This window comes from Patiria miniata, unplaced genomic scaffold, assembly GCF_015706575.1.
Source record: "Patiria miniata isolate m_02_andy unplaced genomic scaffold, ASM1570657v1 HiC_scaffold_24, whole genome shotgun sequence".
Lineage (NCBI taxonomy): Eukaryota > Metazoa > Echinodermata > Asteroidea > Valvatida > Asterinidae > Patiria > Patiria miniata.
The window spans coordinates 3,338,490-3,350,838 of record NW_024037063.1 but is presented as its reverse complement, the minus strand read 5'-3'; the positions used below and the strand labels follow the sequence as shown (position 1 = coordinate 3,350,838).

The window sequence follows — 12,349 nt, the reverse complement described above, 5'->3', positions numbered from 1 at the left end:
TGTTGATCATATGTAGGTGTCTGCGTGTATTCCATGGTAAAAGGTGGTAATTGATGGTTTTTGTTTAATTTTTTCATTGTTCCCAAAACAATATTAGGGTAGGGACTGTCAAAATAGGGTAGATGGGGTACCGGAAGCAGAATTATCATTTTTTGGCCCTATGTGTAAATATTGAAGCAATTGCCAGGAGTCAATGGCTGTGGATTCTCTCTTCATTGATACGACCACACTCTATTGAAAGTTAACAATCACGCTATCAGGACTGGGGTGTTATGGATCTGCTAAAGACCGGATTGTTGTTCCCCCTCACTCCCCCATCGTAATTCCTATATTTTTTGCGTGATTTTCCTAAAATTCGGCACGAATGTTGGTTGGCCAGTACTCTATTTGATGTCATTTTGGTAGATACCACATTTAGAGTGCACTTTCGAAATTCACTTCATCTAATTTCATTTTGTTTTACAAACACCCACATGAATTCAAAACGTCTGCGCCCAGAACGGCTTCATGGCTTTTCTGCGCAAAAAAGCGAGGAGTGGGTACAACTCGATCACAATGTTGAAATGGTCACAATTTTCTTCTGCCCTTTGTTTCCTTTTTTTTTCTTTCTACATGATGCTCCGCTTCTTTTCTTCTAAACAGTACCTTGTATAAACATGAAACTTTGAACAAAGATTAACCCTTATCCAACATCTTCAAAAGTGGCCATCGCTTGAACGAAGTCTTGAACAAAATAAAACTCATGTTGATATTTTGTAATCAGATAGACCATTAATTGACAAACAATATTTTGTCAAGTACATGAAGTCACTTGACCTTTACTTTAATACGGGGCTTACAAAAAGTGAATGGTGTTGTCATCGCCTGAAAGAGCCCCCCCCCCCCCCCCCGACTATTTAAAAACCATTCATCAACATTTTTCCAAACTTACCCTTGGAACTTCTGTGGAAAAAAATGTAATTAACAGTTTTTGGGGAAAGCTAACAAAATTCTACATGTTTTCATGGATTTTGATGAAACTTAGATGCAGTGACCCTTGGGTGCATGAAAAGACACAATTCTTCATGGAATTACTGAGGTCAAAGGTCATGTAGGGCTCATTAGAGGTCATTGTTCAAATATGCTTCAAATGTTTCTTTGTCTACAGAATTTGATGGATCAGTTTAATGTCACTTAGAAGTTGGATGGAGTGCTCCTTGGGTTGGGGTTCATCACAACTCTTCAAAAATTGGAGGTCAAAAGTCATGTAGGGGTCATTTGAGGTCGTTGTTTAAAAATGCACACAATGTCAAGAGCATTTTTTTTAAGAACACAAAATATATAGGCGACACATGCGATCCGCAGATATAAGTCTTGTATTAATTCGTATCAAGTGGCAATGTTTTGGGCACAAATAATGACACAAATAAAATGTTATCAGCTACATTGTTGCTGTGATGTAAAGATACTGTGCTTTCAATACATACATTTAGTCATTCCTGCATGTACTTTGTATATTTTGGAATTGTTTATCAAAGTGCAAGCATATTTTTTAAGAAGCTACATAATTTCTCAAAATATTAATCCCACCTTTTCAAACATCAAGATATTACTTTCCATGCAAGTCCAAACATCCATATGATATAAATTCAGCAGAACACACTGCAAGGAATTGACGTATACTCTGCGCATATTTTTTTTAAAATTATTTTCATGTTTACATGCCCACATATACATGAAAATCACTTGCAAGAATAGGTGAAGTCCACCGTTGCCCCCCTGTGATGCTGGTAGTGTTTACAAACAAGGAAATGCCGCAGCTGCTGTAACCTATGTTATTTGTAGCCAATCACACTAATTTAAATATGAAATATTTAATCTTCTGGAATATTCAACCCTCTACTTTAAATTGTAGCTCCACCCCTAAAAAGGCAAAACCCTTGCAACCTTTTAAATTTATATTTACTGTGTATGGTAAAACATAGTTAACCAATGCAGAAGTTGTGTTTTTACCAGCAAAAGTGATGATTTTCCCACGTTTGAATCAAGCTGCTCCAATGTGCGGCCTCCTTTTCACATTTAGGCCACACCCACAAAAGGGTAAAAATAACAAGTGTTTGAAAGTTGGAATTTTTTTTTATCATGCCTCTGTTTATTTAAAAGCATGAAGAACAAAAGAAAATGGATGTTAAATACCGTTTTTCTAAATTTTGCACTCCCCTTTTTAACCGATCAAGCTCCGCCCCTAAAATGGGCAAGATCCAACATGGATCCACCTCTTAAAATGATTTTCAGCCCATTTTGACTAAACATGCCAATTTTCAAGATTTTACCACCCAACTGAATGGTATTTTCCATATTTGAACCAAACTGCTAACATATACCGCCTCTTTTACACATTTAGGCCACGCCCACAAAATGGGTGGAACATAACAGGCGCTAAAACGCTAGAATGTCTTATTTTATGTTTAACTTTATTTTCAAAGCATAGAAAAACTAGAAAATGGATGTTAAATACAGTTTTTATGAGTTTTTATTGTTTGCACCCCTGTTCCAAAAAATCAAGCTCCGCCCCAAAAATGGGCAAAATCCAGGATGGGTCCCGATCTTAAAATGATTTCTAGCCCATCTTGACCCCACATGCCAAATTTCATGCTTTTACCACAAAGTGCACGATTTTTCGCTTAGCAGCTCCACTACTACGTGTGATGAAGACGAAGATCTTGAGGACGATGATTCGGAATCCGAAACGGAGGTGGAAGATGACGAATTATCTGATGAAGACGAGTCTAGTTCTGATTTGGAAGACAATACCGCATATATCGAGACTGGTTGAAAGAGTCCATAGAAGCCACCCAGGAGATGTGGAGTGACAAATATGAAAAGTACATTAGCGAGGATATGAGTAAAGATCAGGCCAAGAAAAAGGCCAACAGGAAGACCCTTTGGGCAGTCAAGCGAATCTTTTTCAACAAATACAAGGATTTTTTGTCAAGCTACCTAGTTCTGAAAGACAGTGGCACTCATCAAGAAATTGTGGAAGATATCGAACGAAAATTGATTACGGGCACGAAATTGAACACAGCTCTGAACAGAATTATGCCTAGATACCGTAACACTTTTGACGGACTGTTCCAACAAGATGAGGATGACGAAAACGGTGAAGACAGTGATGATTAAAGACTAGTAGTTTCAAAAAGATTACTCATTTTTAAAAATAATCTAGCAGTGTCTTATAGGGAAAAAAAGAAAGTATTTGAAATAGTCGCCCCTTATCACTCTAACACAGTAATTCCTTATGGCTTAGAAGAAGAGCATGCCCATGCATGGAGATTTAAACTTGTGTGGGTTCTATGGCTTTAAATAGACAGTGTATTGTAAACCGGTATATGTCAGGTACAAACGACAATTTAGAAACAGGTCTGAAATCATAAAATGGGCAGTTTATAAAGTTGTATGCATGATAATGATAAATAAATTCTCAAATAATCCTGGAAAATCATCAGTGTGAAATGTTTTCCTTTTATTTATCTTAATACCCATTCCTTATTATTTGCTTTATCTGTTGACTACCCTGGCCCCATACGTCATCCCTCATCAACAGTACAACGCTCCACGTGCACTAAACTGACCAGCAATTAAGTCCAATGCCATCATAATTATGCGATGGCCCCCGAATCCATTCATGGCTTGGATATGTTCACAATGCAGGTTGTTATTGAAGCGATTATATAACGGTGACGATAATCCTTTTATCAGCTTCCCATGACTGAGTCGTCAACTCAGCGGTCAGATTCTTCATAATTCAATACTCTGCTCAAAATTGTTCCTCGGTACCGCTAAATCTCAAGCTCAGCATCGACGCACAGCGAGGCATATACATGTGATTGTATCTAACGTTCTCTTAGCAATGCGGCCACAAACAACGATTCCATACGGGGAGATTTTAAAAACACCGCGGACAATGCACATGACTGGACTTGTCCGGTTGTTTGTCATCATTCGATGAGTCAGCACTATGACGTAACTGGATTCCCCCATTCGAGTACAAACAGGCACGATTATGATAGGCTGTACCATTTTTACTAGTAGGTAGGTTCAGTGACCCTCCTCAGTAAAACATACATGTACATGTACTGTATTTCTCTATACATGTACTTTTTGTATCGTATATTTTGTATAGCTTATTAATTCATTAATTCTTATTATCTTTACTATGACCTTATTATACATTTTGTTTAAATTGAAATCAATTCCCAAGAATTGTTGTAGGCCTTTACATATAAACATAAGTACATGTACATTCAAATCCTAAAGTGAAGCAAAATCCTTTTTTCCCATTTGCATACCGCATTGTAATGTATAAATACGTGATTACATACAAATTGATAAATATTTTTCCTTAAAACGATCATTGAAATATTAAAATGAATATTTTTAATCTAATATAACGTCCCTCACACATTTGAAACACCCCTATTGACTACTGGACTTGGTAGGGGCCGTCTCCTCATTTTATGCTAATGAGGTTGTCAGGTGGGCTAAATGCGGCGTTCTGATTGGTCGAGAGGCCCGGGTCCAGGTAAAAAGGGGGCGTGGTTTTACCTGGACAGACGGGTTGCACTACACCCGCACGGGCCAGCCACGACAGCCGCGGAACATCACGATCCACAGGTGACGCCGAGACGAGACGTTTAAGGCCTAAACACAATGAAAGAGGATCTCTTTGATGTGGTACGGGAATAGTTTCCTTAGGCCTACAAAGTCTGGGATCGAGAAGTCTTAGCCACTGGCAGAGTGCTTCATCACGAAGGTAAAGGGTTTATTTCTCCTTCTTCTTGTGGGTGGGGGCTATATAATTTTCGTTTTGCTAGAAATCAAATGCAATTTCAACAAGCAAAAATGTTATTAATGTCTTTATACATAAACAGCCCAGATAAAATCTTGTTTTATGTACAGTCTCTTTACCACCACAACTCTGTTTGCCCTTGCTGATGCAGTTGTACATTTGATATTTTTTTCGGGTAAATGTCTTGAACTTTTTGTTGTTGTTGAAGAAGAATGCATAAGATAAGAACTTGTTCTTGAACGCGCATATAGAAAAAGTGTTCAAAACGTTCGGATGGAATTGGTTAGATCTTCACAGCTACATTTTGGCCCAATATGTATCGGGATCAGTGCGTATGATCCAGGAAACCATTGGAGCTTCAGAACCTTTTTATATAAATTCAAGGACAGGGATTTGTTTCGCTTACTTCCAGGCACTCAATCCATCCGAGGGATATCTGCCGGTAAGCCCATCCTAACGAACAGTGCATTTACAATTGCGAATATGACTCAAGTCGGTCCAGTTCCAGGTGAGCCGCCGCCGCCTTATGACTATGAGAAGGCGAAAGTCCAAACGTCTGAACCCGGCCCACAGCAGGCGGTCATGCGGCAAGGCGGGCAGGTGAATGATGGCTGCTGCATTTGTTTCAACCGAAACGCGCCAGTCGACATTGGCAGCGATGACGACAATCAAGACCTGTCATGCAGTTGCCTTCTGCGATGTCTGTGCTGCTGTTGCGTCTTCAAATATTGCAGCAATGACTGCTGCAATAACTAACGCGCATGTCTGGAGGATTGTTAATGATTTTACTCCTCTACATTACAGCATGCATGTTTCCAACTCTTTCTGAGAAGTGAGGATTCTTAACGAAATCCTTTTAATTGGATTCAATTTCTTAATAAAAAACCTAGCTGTTTAGCATTCAGATCGATAACAGCTAATCAAGAATTGATCAGGCAAATTCTGAATGAATTGAAGATGAGAATATTTGAATTAGTCATTAGTCTAGCCTATAAGACGTAAAGTATTGTTTGCTTTTCTCTAGTTATTAGTTTTAAAAATGCAAATACTATAGATTCCAAACCTTGGCATCTATAATGTACGTTTGCTCTTAGAAATTTGAGTTAACCTAATAATGTAAATTGGTGTCTCCCATTGTATGTAGGGCTTATCTAGTCTCGCTGCGTAGTTGATTTGACGGTCTAATTTTAGTTTTGTATGTGTTTATGCCTCCTCTTCACAAGCTTTGCAGACATCCACAACTAATTGCAATTTGTAATATTGGGAAATTTTCTTATTACACTGAAACAGAATGAGTGGACTAATAGTTTAATGACGGTTGGTCATCGGAGTGAACTAAGTTGCATTATGTTTTCAGATGCAGGGATGTTACATTAGTGGGTATAGCTACGGGATCCTCATTAGTTAGCCACGAAAAAAAATCTGATAACTTTCTAAATTTGTTTTGCATGTTTTCTAAAACAGTTTTGCATATTTCTTCATATATTCACAAAGTTTATATGATGTTATCACGAACTCAATTGCCAAACTTTCTTTACAATCTTGGCAATTTTGTATGATTTTTGTTTTTCGAATACATGCAAATGGGTTTCTTCTTTTTGACGTCCGCCTTCGTTTCGTCCTATAGATAGCAGAATTTCTATCAAGAGTAAACTATTGTCTTCTTAATTGTCTGAGTTTGCAACTTATTTGGATGTCAGGATTTTTGGTGTACTTTTTATTTTTAAAAAATCATTATTTTGATTCCGATTCCTGAAATTAAAAGATTTCTGCAGTTTTATCGAGATTCTTGTTAGGGTTTATTAATGCACTCAGTGATAGCTTTAACTGTTGTAGTGTTGTGCAGTGTGCTAATTCCTCATATTGCCATAATTATCGTTTGTCTTATGTACTCATTGTATCACCTTCATTTTTTTTGTAACTTTCGAAATTGTAAAAATATCGATATTTTTGTAAACAATATTATTGTATCTCCTGTCATGGCAATGTACACAAGTCTAGTTTCCTTTCCTCTTCACAAGTTTTGTAATGTGTAATATTTGTGAACTAGAAAGAACAGTCTGCATCCATTTGATCATTTGAGTGGATCACGACCTGAAAACAGATACAAGGAGAACGGTTATTCTAACATTGTACTTGATTTCGGCGTGCATGGGTGTGTGTGTGTGTACGGTACTTTAGGAGAAAATAATTCCCCCCAAAAACAGACTTTTAAAAAATTGAGCATAGTTTTTCGCCCTCTTTTGGTTCTGCCAAAGCCAAATGGATTCATTGCAGTTCAAGTAAATCTGCCATTTTGCAAAGTAACTGTGAGAAATACAATAAGTCATAATTAAAAAGTAGTTAAATTGATTTGAAACTTTTTTTGTAATCATTAAATGTCCACCTTTAATTCATTGGTTATTTTTATGGTGTCATTTCTTTTCTTCAAAATCCATGCCCACGTATCAATGAAGATTTTCGCGTTGCCTGTCATTGGGATTTCTAAATCCGTCAGTTTCCTGTAGGTCGGTCTTCTTTCTTTAGAATTGCGCGAGTTTCTCTTGTGCTGAGATGCGAGCTTTCAATGCCGTTAGCTTTGGGTACTTCTCCAGGCCCTTGCCGACAAATTTACATCCTTCCACCGTCTCTATCGAGGTGTGAAAATTCAGGTCCGCCGTAGAAATTTGGGGGGAAACAGACAAGTTACAACAAATACATGCACCATTTCGTCTGTTAGTTTTCATTCAAATTCTCGAAACCGTTGAATAATGTGTTGGCTGGTGTTACTTTAAACCTTTCAGATTGTTTGTATTGGACAAAATAATGAAATCATTCTTCACGCTTACACTACGAAATTGAAGTTGTCAGTAGCCTAATTAGAAAAACGAAGATGTAAAACGTGCATGAAAACGTGATATGATAACGTCCTCTTTCAATAATTTATAAGTGTGACACGCCGTTAATATTCACTGTAAACATGATATCTTACAGTTTGCGCCTTCGCGTACATGTACTTTATTTTTGTACATTTTGTATTTGCTGTTCTTGGTGCCGAGCTTTATTCTCCAATAACCAAACAAACGCGAACAAACAAAACATTTTATCATGCTAATCAGTGAATGCCAGTAGGAAACTTTGGGGATTTTTTTTTTTATTTTAAGATTCCTCAATCTTGGGGACAATGTCAATCCCTGTCTGACGCTTATAAAGCGCAAACAACCAAAACCTAGGGCCTATTATTATGCTTATCAGTGAATACCAGTTGGAAACTTTGGGGGATTTTTTGGTTCGTTTTTTTTACAGATCCCTCAATCTTGTGGGCAAACGTCAGTCCCTGTCTAAATAAAATGCATTGCACTTTGTTACTCCCCGGATTTTGTTTTTCGGAAAAGCAAGGGACGAATGTATAAAATGGACGCTAGGCGTAAACAATAATAGCTGTCTCTTAAACTTGGTGTGAGAACGGTGTCATTCTTCAACGTAGGATCAACAACCATTTCAAATTGTGGTTCACATAAAAAAAGAGGAGTGAATTTCTCCTTTTTGGGGGGTGAAATTTTGTGGATTGGTTTGGCATCATTTTTGTTCTTGTTAATTTTTGATCGATTTGAGTATCCCTCGAACTTTTTGTTGAGTTGTTGTTGAGTGTATGTTTGTAATTTCTGAAACCATGAGGACTATATGACCTTTTACGTCAATTATGTCATGAGTCAGGTCGGGGTTTGTCTCCTAATTCCTTCACATGAAATGACTGAAAAATATTCTTTTCCCCTGGATATGATGTCAGTCCATCGCAAATAACTCCTCAGCTAATCCCCTACCACCATAGGCGCAACTATAGGGGTGAACTGCTAGGGGGAAAGTGGGGGAACCAATTTTCGACGGGGGGGCCACTAAAGGCAATTGATATACTGTTGTTGTGCAATTCAGAATTTTAAATTGCACGATAGAACAGTTAAAGCTATCACTGAGTGCAATACTAAACTCAAATAATTGAGAAAAAATGCCTGAAAATAACCAGACTAATAATAAGTTGAGCATCATTTTTGTCGCCCTCTATTGGTTCTGACAAAACCAAATGGTTTCATTGCAGTTCAAGTAAATCTGCCATTTTGCAAAGTAATTGTGAGAAATACAATCAGTCATAATTACATAGTAGTTAAATTGTTCTGTAACATTTTTTGTGATCATTAAATGTCCAATTTTAATTCACTGGTATTTTTATGGTGTATTTTCTTTTCTTCAAAATCCATGCCCATGTATCAATAAGGATTTTCGCGTTGCTTGTCATTGGGATTTCTAATTCCGTCAGCATCCTGTAGGTCGGTCTTCTTTCTTTAGTATTGCGCGAGTTTCTCTTGTGCTGAGAAACGACCTTTCAGTGCCGTTAGCTTTGGGTACTTCTCCAGGCCCTTGTCGACATATTTACATCCTTCCACCGTCTCTGTCGAGGTGTGAAAATTCAGGTCCGCCAGAGAAATCTGGGGGGAAAACAGACAACATTTTTACAACAAATACATGCACTGTTTCGTCTGTTAGTTTTCATTCAAATTCTTGAAACCGTTGAATCCTGTGTTGGCTGGTGTTACTTTAAACCTTTCAGATTTTTAGTAATGGACAAAATAATGAAATCATTCTTCACGCTTACACTACGAAATTAAGGTTGTAAGTAGCCTAATTTGAAAAACGAAGATGTGAAACGCGTTAATAATTTCCTCTTTCAATAATTTCAATATATTCAATATTTTTTAATATTTCACTGTAAACATAATGTCTTACACTTTGCGCCTTCGCGTACATGTACTTTATTTTTGTACATTTTCCATTTGCTGTTCTTGATGCCGACCTTTATTCACCAATTACCAAATAAACGCAAACAACCAAAACCTATTATCATGCTTATCAGTGAATGCCAGTAGGAAACTTGGGGTGTTTTGGTTGTTTTGATTTCTCAATCTTGGGGGCAAATATCAGTCCCTGTCTAAATATAATGCATTGCACTTTGTTACTCCCAGACTTTGTTTTTCGGAAAAGCAAGGGACGAATGTATAAAATGGACGCTAGGCGTAAACAATAATAGCTGTCTCTTAAACAATGGTGTGAGAACGGTGTCATTCTTCAACGTAGGATCAACAACCATTTCAAATTGTGGTTCACTTTAAAAAAAAAAAAAAAAAAAAGGAGTGAATTTCTCCTTTTTGGGGGGTGAAATTTTGTGTATTGGATTGGCATCATTTTTGTTCTTGTTAATTTTTGATCGATTTGAGTATCCCTCGAACTTTTTGTTGAGTTGTTGTTGAGTGTATGTTTGTAATTTCTGAAACCGTGAGGACTATATGACCTTTTACGTCAATTATGTCATGAGTCAGGTCGGGGTTTGTCTCCTAATTCCTTCACATGAAATGACTGAAAAATATTCTTTTCCCCTGGATATGATGTCAGTCCATCGCAAATAACTCCTCAGCTAATCCCTTACCACCATAGGCGCAACTATAGGGGTGAACTGCTAGGGGGAAAGTGGGGGAACCAATTTTCGACGGGGGGAGCACTAAAGGCAATTGATATACTGTTGTTGTGCAATTCAGAATTTTAAATTGGGGGCAGCCGGGGGCACAGACCTCCACTGGGGGCGGCGGGCAACACCCCCCCCCCCCCCCCCCCCGTAGTTACGCCACTGCCTACCACTCTTGGAGAGGGGAAAAGTGAAGGTGAAGTGGCTAACCCAAAGAACACAACATAGGGACAACATCAGAATTGGAACATCTGACCCTCTGATCTTGAGTCAAAAATCCTAAACTATTCTTTAGGCCACTATCCACCACCAGTCCGCCTTTGTTTTGTCCTTTAGAAAGCAGAATGTCTTTCAGGAGCAAACTATTTTCTTCATTATGTCCGAGTTTGTAACTTATTTGGTTGTTTTTAAGGATTTTTTGTGTGCTTTTTATTGTTAAAAATATAGTTTAATCCCATTTCCTCAAAGTAAAAGATCTCTGCACTTTTATCGAGATTTGTGTTAAAGGGTTTAGTATTGCACTCAGTGATAGCTTTAACTGTTCTATCGTGCAGTGCTAATTCCTCATATTGGCATAATTACTGCTTGTCTGTTGTCATCAGTGTGTCACCTTAATATATTTATAACTTTTGAAATTGTAAAAATATCGATAGTTTGCATATTGTATCTCCATTCATGGCAATGTACACTAGTCTATCCTTTCCTCTTCACAAGCTTTGTAATTTGTATTGTTTGTAAGTTCTTTAAATAATTTTGAACCAAATGAGTGGGGAAAAAACAAAGTGAACTAGAAAGATCAATCTACAGCCATATATCATCTGACTGTATCATGACCTTAAAACAGTTAAAATAATAGAAGTTATTCTTTAAAAAATGTACTTTATTTGGGCGTGGGTGTGTACATGGTACTTAAAGAGAAAAAAATGCCTGAAAATAACCAGACTAATAATAAGTTGAGCATCATTTTTGTCGCCCTCTATTGGTTCTGACAAAACCAAATGGTTTCATTGCAGTTCAAGTAAATCTGCCATTTTGCAAAGTAATTGTGAGAAATACAATCAGTCATAATTACATAGTAGTTAAATTGTTCTGTAACATTTTTGGTGATCATATAAATGTCCACCTTTAATTCACTGGGGTTTTTGATGGTGTCTTTTCTTTTCTTCAAAATCCATGTCCACGTATCATTGAAGATTTTCGCGTTGCTTGTCATTGGGATTTCTAATTCCGTCAGTATCCTGTAGGTCGGTCTTCTTTCTTTAGTATTGCGCGAGTTTCTCTTGTGCTGAGATACGACCTTTCAGTGCCGTCAGCTTTGGGTACTTCTCCAGGCCCTTGTCGACAAATTTACATCCTTCCACCATCTCCGTCGAGGTGTGAAAATTCAGGTCCGCCAGAGAAATCTGGAGGGAAACTGTCAACATTACAACAAATACATGTATACAGCGTGTCTCCAAAAAAATGTCCCTCCCATAGACCACAGAATAATTACCAAAATCACACTTAATTTTGTAGTTCCTGTGAAAATTTCAAAGGTCTCGCTTCATTGGTTTTGAATACACAGGCTTTTGTGTAACAGCAGTGCTTTCCGGCCCATTCAAAGTTTGATAAAAGGAAATGCACACTACAGACATACCATACCTTATTCCATGCTTCACTTTTATTTCAACAACTGTGTTCTTGTTTTGTTATTAAGTAACTAAAGTTTAGTTCATTTACTTTTTTAAATGAAAACTAATCAAAGTTCAGTTCCACTGGTCGTGTTTGCTTTCACAGGGTGTGTTCCACTTATGGTTTGTTCTTCAATGTTCATCCTTCCACCTGCAAACTTGGAATGGGCTGAAAAGCACTGCTGTTACATAATAGACTGTGTATTCAAAACCAATGAAGCGAGACCAATGAAATTTTCACAGAAGTTACAAAATTAAATGGGCTTTCTCAATCTGAACACTAAATTGAGAATATTACTTGATTTTGGAATTAATTTAGCGGTCTATCAGAGGGACATTTTTTTGGGACACGCTGTA

General features: G+C 37.5%; 1 long non-coding RNA gene across 1 annotated transcript; it reads left to right on the top strand.

Moving 5' to 3' along the window:
• Positions 1 to 4,619: 4,619 nt before the first annotated feature.
• LOC119731569 lies at positions 4,620 to 7,224 on the top strand. Its single transcript, XR_005271468.1, has 2 exons — positions 4,620 to 4,792; positions 5,241 to 7,224. It is a non-coding gene; the product is annotated as an uncharacterized LOC119731569 (long non-coding RNA).
• Positions 7,225 to 12,349: the final 5,125 nt, after the last annotated feature.